This window comes from Lepisosteus oculatus, chromosome 5 (assembly GCF_040954835.1).
Source record: "Lepisosteus oculatus isolate fLepOcu1 chromosome 5, fLepOcu1.hap2, whole genome shotgun sequence".
In the NCBI taxonomy this organism is placed as follows: domain Eukaryota; kingdom Metazoa; phylum Chordata; class Actinopteri; order Semionotiformes; family Lepisosteidae; genus Lepisosteus; species Lepisosteus oculatus.
In genome coordinates this window covers 38,558,538-38,566,645 of record NC_090700.1, presented here as the reverse complement: position 1 = coordinate 38,566,645, position 8,108 = coordinate 38,558,538, and the positions used below count along the sequence as shown (strand labels likewise).

Genomic DNA, 8,108 nt, shown 5'->3' with positions numbered 1-8,108 from the left:
ACAAATTGACAATTTGTAACAGCACTTTAAGAATCAGGTAAGCATCTGCACATTGTATTGATGCAGCGAATCTGCAATGTGGGTTAAAGTACTGTGACCACAATACTGCACTGCACTCCAGTAACACGGCAGCATGGCGTAAGACCATAAGAAAGATTACAAACAAGAGAAGGCCATTCGGACTATCTCTCCAAAGATCTCACCCAGGCCTGTCTTGAAGGAAGCCAAAGTACCGATCAACAACCAGTCAACAAAGTCATACTGTAGCTGGGTGGTTTGTTTTTGATTCCCACAACCCTTTGGGTAAAGAAGTGCCCCCTGTTCTTGCTTTTAAATGAACAGTACTTTCACATAGTTTCCACAGTCCCCTGGGTCATGTTTCACTGTTCCTTCTGAAGACTTCTGATCGCTTGTAACAGGTCCCCTGGTAGAAAAAGAAAAAGCTTCAATTAGTGCAGATCTTTCCCTTAAATTCCAAAATGTTTCTGGTGCCTCTCCTCTGGGCAGATTCCAGAGTAGCAACATGGCTGTTTATAAAGCCATTCCTCTTATTCTTTCTTAATCAACAGGGCTGCATAGTGCTGTATCGTCTAAGGAGTCATAGAACCTTCCAAAGATGGAAAAATAGCTTCTTGTTCTTGACGTCCTCTGAAGTGGAAACAGTAAGCAGTTAAGTGACTTAAATAAAGCAAAGAAGGAGAAGACGTTTATATCAGTTCATTCACATGTGATCTGGTGTTTGTGTTCCTCTTATTCTGAGCCCCTTGTGCTGTGATGTAAAGCAGGCCAGGCCTGAGTCTGCACGCTTCCTGTCTCACTATAAACCCCTATTTCCTGTCCCCGTCTTCCTGATGTGGTTGTGCCAGGAGTATACCCAGGCCAGACAGGAGGGGTGCTTTATCTTCTGACATCTCTGCTACACCTGAGGGGGCAATGCACCCCATCTTCACTCACGCTCACACGTCTCACACTCAGGCAATTAGTCTGACAGCACTGCGTCTGTCAGCCTCCTTCTCCTCACCATTCCAAATAAGGCCAGACTGAGCCCAGGAGCCCGACTGCATCTCGCTGCTGCTTCTGAGCAAGTTATTCTTGCATCTCCAAGCTGCTAGATCTCGCATTGTGTCCATTGGAACTGAAATGGTTGTCCAGTAAATTGGTGTTTAGTAAATTAGTAATATATTTTATTTTGAAACCATGGCTTTTGTTGTGCAATGCTTGATTAAATCTGGGGGGGTTTAATAAGGAAATTTCCCTTCAGAATAATTGACTCCAGTCATTTCCAATACTCCAGTTTCATCATTTGAATAATATTATATATTGCTGAATGAAGCACAAATAAATATCTGTGTCTGAGAGGATGCACATATGATGTTCTTATTGCTCCTTGGTTCGTGCTGGATTTAAGAGCTATAATTCGGGTCGGAGCAGTAATGTGTACTGAGTGACCATTGGATCGCTTGGATGTTTGGGCACTGTAAAGTCAAAACGTGAGATGAAAAGCAGACAGCTGCTGATCATCAAAAGCTTACAACCAAAAATAGCCAGATAGAAAAATCAAGAGATTCAAATATACATCTGGCTTTAACATTAGGAACAGGATGTAACACGTTAAATAAATGAACTGGATTAAAATGTCTCAAAAGGCTAAAATTAGACCTGTCTCATTTTGAAGACTTTGGAAAGGATTTTGTTTTTAAAAGCATTTTTCTATCTATTCCTACTGGCAGTGTCCTGGAAATTGTTCCATCCGTCAGGATTTGAAATGAAGGTCTCCCACACTTCCTTTGGATTCCACAGAATGGGGAGATTACCAGGCGGAGGCGAGCACAGCTAATATTTTATTCTGTTAAAGAAAAAACTTTCCTGCTGTATTTGCAGAGCCTGACTGGGGTAATACTTTGAGTGTGCGTGATATTGCACTTCACATATGAAAGTGAAAGAATTTTTCCATCCATCTGTCCATTTTCTAATTGCTTCATCCCGTACAGGGCCACAGGGGGGACCGGAGACAATCCAGGCAAGCAACGGGAATGAGGTGAGACACACCCAATATGAGCCCATCACAGAGCACACTGACACACACGCACTCCCACCAGGGCCAGCTCTCCCAAAAGCCAATTGGCCTACCACTGTTTCTGGACTGTAGGACAGAAATGGATTACCTGGAGAAAAGCCATATGAAGACAGGGAGATCATACAAGCTCCACCCTCACAGATAGAGATAGAGACGGAACCAGAATTGTACCAGAGCCCCTGTGCTGTGAGGCGGCAATGCCAACCACTGTGCCAGTGCGCCACCCGCAGGCATTTGTCATTGGGTGATCCACAGTGCTGTGGATGCAAACCTTAATTTCCAGTGAAGCATGTGCCACAGTTTCCTTTAAGAAAGTGCCTGGCATGTGGAATCTGGATTTATAAAGAAGTATCTGTGTTGTGTAGGCCACATCCTGCTAAATGGTCAGAAATTGCTCAGACCCCTGTTTCTACAATCTACCACCTTCATAAGCAATTTTGATCCTTTCATTTCTGTCTTTGTCTCACAGCAAGCTCGTTATTTCTTCTCTGTGGTTTTTCCCTCTTTGGTGACAGATGGCAGCGAGGTGATTAAAAAGGTGTTGGGCGGCTGCTGTGTCAGTCTTCACACTGGAGGTCTTATTCAGAAAAATTCCCTATTGCAATGTGTGATATTTTCTTTTGTACCAGGAAAGAGAATGAGCTGTGAGTGCTGAATCCAGAGCAACCAGAGACATATTTTTTTCTTTTGGTTTTATTTGAAAAGTCAGAGGCTGATTTTACATTTTAGTAGGTTCAAAGTCAGTAAACTGATCCATGCCAGCTGGAGGTACTTTAAAACATTCTCATCTCGCTCCGGGCTCCATCGAAAAAAAGTGAGCCACTTGCAGTATGCTCTGTAACCTCACTGGGATGATTTGAAAACTTCAATTAAATTTTCATGATAATCTGTTACATCCATTTTACCAAGGTTGCAACCAGCTATTTCCACATGTATCCTTCTTTTGTTTATTTTATATTAATCTGTTTGAAATACTGTGAGAGTCCTTTCTAAAATAAGAGTGTTGTGGGATGCATACTGCCTCAAGGATGAGGGGTAGGTGCTCTTTGTAACAGAAGGTGTGAGAAAGGGAAATCAGTGCTGCTGAGAGTGAACTCTGTCTTTGGGAAACCCCAGCAAAAGCATCTCATCCCTGGGGTCATTCCAACTTTGATTAAAAAATCATCAGGCGAAGTACAGAAGCCTGCATCTTGCCATCACATCAATGAATATTGCATTGCCTCATCTAGGTCATTGAACACCCTTAACCCTTTCCCTGCTGATGCTGTCTTGCTAAGAGCAGTGCATTCACTCTGCGGCTGCATGTTTTGTTTCACATGTTTCAGTTTGTTTTATCCATTTTGTTAATGCAGATTAATAACTTTCAAATTAGAGGAGAAAAAAGAACCAACATTTTAAATCCTGAATTTGATCAAAATCATGAAACATCTCCAGCATTTTCCCCCTTAAGCAGGATTAAACATAATTTAAGACCCTCTTTTCAGCACCGTATATACTGCAATAGTTATTATGAACAAATAGTAAAAGACAGAACACGGCTGAAAGGAGCCGCTTTGCTGTCAAGTTAAAGGAATCATAGACCATTTTAGAAAAGTAATCAGATATTTTTAAGCAAGCCAAAAAATGAGGACTTATTTTGAAATAAACGCTCTGTGCTCCTGGCTTGATTAAGCACAGCATTATATGGTTTTCTAGTCTTTTTTCTAATGGTAGTGCTATAAATTAAGAGGATAAAGCAAGTATAAATATGCTGCAGTTTTAAATGAAGGAAGATATGGTGAACAGACACAGGGATCAGAATGTCAGATTCATTTCCTGGATCCAGATGTCAAAGAAACCGCACGCGCAGCCCGCTGTCAGTCTGGGAGAAAATTTAACACATTCCTGGAAGCCACACCTGCCGTTCCCTCAGCATCTCCTTTCATCACGTTTAATTGCGTGCATTGCTGACCTGTTTCTTTCAAGATCTGAAATTTGTTTCTGTTTTTATGCTCCTCCAATTTAGAGCCAGTGGCTGCCCATCAGCTCATGAGTGATGACCCCTGCTCTAGTCTGTGGGGGGGGGTTAAGGACAGTGGGCGCCTGCCTCTGAAATCTGCTGTTTTAGCACACTGCAAGTCCCATAGTGCTGCACAGGGGGGGCAGTCTGGATGGGAGAGGCGATTCAGTCGCCCCAGCATCGGCACTCATGCCTACACACCCCTGGCAGCGCCCGATCCGTGATTCACCATCTCCAGTCACATGTAAGTAATGGTACAGCCCAGATCTGAGCCAGTGCCGACTGACCCATAAGGCTCTATCTGCCTTGCAGTTGAGATTTCATATATATATATATGTGCTGCATGTGGCAAAGCACTGCTGTCTCACAGACCTGTGGGTTAATTGGATGCTGGGAAAATGGTCCCTGGTGTGCGTGTGTGTGTCTGATGGGACTGGCATCCCATCTAGGGTGTACGCTGCCTTGTGCCGGTTGCTTGTTAAGATGGGCTCTGACCCCCCTGCAATGCAGAATTGAATGAAGTGGTTAGAAATGAATGGATAGATGAAAGTACCGACAATGAATGGTAATCTATATGGCTTTGGAAGTCCTGGTGACAATTGCGACAATAACCCTGCAGATTTACTGTGATAGGGTTTTACAAGAGAAAGTTTAAGAGCAGCTTGTAGACTGAGGAGTGGCTGACCGAAGATGTATTGTGAACTGAGTGGGCTCACACACTCAGCTCCTATCATGGCGGTTGTGTGTTATGTTGTTAAAAAGATGGGAACCGTGTCATCAGGAGCTCTTTACTAATCAAGGTGGGGGCTGGATGGCATTACATGGGCTAGGAAATAGTTAAACGTGAGTCAGTGCCTGCAGTGCCACAGTGAAAAAGAAGGAAAAGCCCACACACTTCTTTTTTTTGCCCTGTAGGACTAACACTCCAACCTCCATCCTTTTTTCCAACCTGATTCGGCAAGGTGCCCATTAATCTGGAGTTGCGTGTGTGTGTGGGGGCAACTGTTGGCTCAGTCCCTGCCTTGCAGAGAGCTTTCTTCATAATTTCTCAAGCAGAAGGCCTCAACTATTTTCATCACAGAGGCCCCTTAACACCAAACGGCATTGCTCAGAGAGACGGGGAGGATAATTAATATTATTGACATATTTGACTGTAATAATTATGGAGATGATGGCAGGGGAGAGAGGGAGCATTAGCAGACTTCAATAATCCCATAATTAGACGGTCTATGTTAGACAGGGCCAGCCCACATGCCCAGCTGGGGGAGAAATTCTGCCCGATAAACTGTCACTCAGGGGCAACGTCTCACCAGCCAGGAAAAAGGAAAGTTGATCGTCCCTCACCAAAAACAGCAGAGAAGGATAGTGGCACAAGGCCTTTTCCAGCTCTCAGAAAAGTATCGATCATTAAGGAGCAGCCAGCAAAGAGCTTATTGAATTTCCACCTCGGACTGTGTTCATGATGGCTCGGGCACATCAGCCTGCTGCCCAAGCTGAGTGGAAAGGACACACAAACTTTAGCTGCTGGCTAGTAAGTGTCGTGCGCAGAGAAGGGGGAGTTTTACCATGCTGATCTCACACTGATTTCATTTAGAGCCCAAGCCCTGTGAAAGGTGAGGAGAAAGAACAGCAAGAGGAAAAGAAGAGGATATGTAACCAAGACTGAATCTTCATTCATTTTATTTCTACCTATGACTGTTCCAACTTTTTCCAAAAATCATCGGGCGAGGTACAGTAGCCTCCTGCATCTTGCCATCATGTCGATGAATATTGCATTGCCTCATCTAGGTCATTGAACACCCTTAACCCTTTCCTTGCTGATGCAGTTTGGAGCCCAGTCTTGCTAAGATCTTAAAATGTTTAGTTTGTTTTATGCTTTATTTACTGCAGATTAAGAGGGCAGGAATTTGATCCCAAGATTGTCTGGTTCTAAAATTGAAACAGGACACCTGCAGACATCATCTTGAAGAAGGTGCTACATTCCTGTTCAGTAAATAGTATGAGAATAGTAGTTAGGAAGTACAGGGTTTTGAAGAGACATTAACTCATTCACCGTCAACACAATGATCTGAAATCTTCCATGCATTTCATTGTCAAGAGCATTTCACAGAAAAGGGTCGACCTCAATTGGAAGAGATGAGGATTAGATCTTTCAGAACAAAAACTTTGTCCTTCTATATTTATGTTGGTCATAATAAAATAATTAGTTTTTTAACGTTGGCAGTGGACTCTCCATTAAGTTCCTTGACAAAATCGCTGAGTAATGTAATACTTTCTAGCCTGTGTGAGATGTACAAAAATACTGCTGTAGTTACTGTCGTGGACATGTATCTTTTGTCTATACTGTCTTTGCAGAACGGTCTAGTCTAGACTGGTGTATCATCTAATGTAGTGGTAGCATCTACATTTATACGGTTGGAAATGGTACTCTTATGTATTCGAAAGAAAAAAATGAGTCTGGTAAATAGCTCAAAGCAGAAACAGAGTGTGACTTTAAAAATAGCCCCCATGATGAATACTGTTGCAGACTAAGGTTTTCCTGACTACAGCAAGAAATACTACATGTACTTCTTTGGATTAGGTGCCCCTAACCTTGCAAAATTTATGCAGTTGGTATGTGCCCCACATGCCGTGGCGGTATCTGTCCAGTAGGGGTCACCACGGAGAAGGGAGTTCCCAGACTTATTAGAATTCAGCAAAGCTATACCGTAGCCCCACACTCCTGAAATATTTAGTAGCTGGAATAAAAGGGACCCCAGACTGATTGCTTCCTGGGGATTTTCTGACATTTCGTGGAGATTGAGACCTTGCAGCAACACTCCATGAAGATCGCTTTTCCCGCACTGTGGGGATTTCTCCCAGAGCGCGGTGCCTTGTAGCGAGAGAGAGAGGAGACGGGGTATGTCAGTGTCGCTGTGAGTAAGAAAGGGGAACATGCACAGGTTCGTGTCTCAGTTGGGGATACTCGCATTCATATCTCTTCTCAAGAAGTGCTAATTTGAAACTCTCGGGCAGTTGCCAAGAAACAAGATGCACAAAGAAACAAATCCAGCTACACTGGCGATGGGCAGATAGACATACTGACACCTTCACACAGCTGAGAAAGACTCCACAGCCGAAAACAACACTGTCTCTTTTCTTTTCAGCATGGAATAAACCTTTACTTGTTCCTAGACACACTGTACCTAGGCGTAGATCCCCCTGACTGAAACTGCTTATAAACCAATATTGTAGCCCTAATTCTAGGTTGAGCAATGTGAAGATCCTATGACTGATTGACCAAATGATTGATTACTGATTGGTTAGCATGGATCAGACCCGTCTGCATTTACAGAGCTTGACAATAAGCTAAACCTGTAAAAAAAAATGCAGCGCGGCGAGTTCTGCAACGATTCCAGACCTGATGGGACGGCGTTTTCTGCAGCCCTCTCTTGATTAATGTCTCCGCTCGGGGTGTTTTATGAACTGTGACAGCGGGACAGGAAAGATAAACTGCGCGGCAGACCCCTGGAGAGCGGCCAGGGCCCGCAGCATCGAGAGAGCCGTCGCACCAGGACAGAAGGGTATTACAGGAGACACCGATATTCCCTCTAGGTATAAGATTTCATAGATTTCTGTTTCTTTAGCGCTGCCCTTGGGGTAACTCCTTGCCTGGACTGACAGAGGCGCAAGTATTCCAGTATTTTAACGATAAACAGGTTGTGGCTCAGAGTGAGTTGAAATGCAGGAGGGAGATGAGGAGGAGGGCTGTCGGTTTTATCCTCTTCCCGGTGTTCGGTCTGACAGGCAGGTTCGATGCGACGTTCAGGGGCTGCAGCGAGCCAGGCCGACCCAGACCTCAGGCAGCCTCGCCCTTCAGGGACAGCGTCTCAAAACCACGGATGAGCTTGGAAAGGATCAAAGTTGTCCCGTGGGCAAGAGACTGTCCAGACAGTTGGCTTGATAGATAAGGTGGAGCTTAAGCATTAAAGTTTGGAGGGTGGGCTTGTGACTCTAAGTGTGCCTACCTGTCATACTGTAGGTTAGCAGAAA

At 44.1% G+C, this 8,108-nt stretch overlaps 1 long non-coding RNA gene across 1 annotated transcript; it reads left to right on the top strand.

Annotated features, from left to right (window-relative positions):
- The first annotated feature begins 3,963 nt into the window (after positions 1–3,963).
- LOC107076819 (uncharacterized) lies at positions 3,964–6,247 on the top strand. The gene is made up of 3 exons (XR_001477953.2): positions 3,964–4,320; positions 5,671–5,805; positions 5,967–6,247. It is a non-coding gene; the product is annotated as an uncharacterized lncRNA (long non-coding RNA).
- The last annotated feature ends 1,861 nt before the right edge of the window (positions 6,248–8,108 follow it).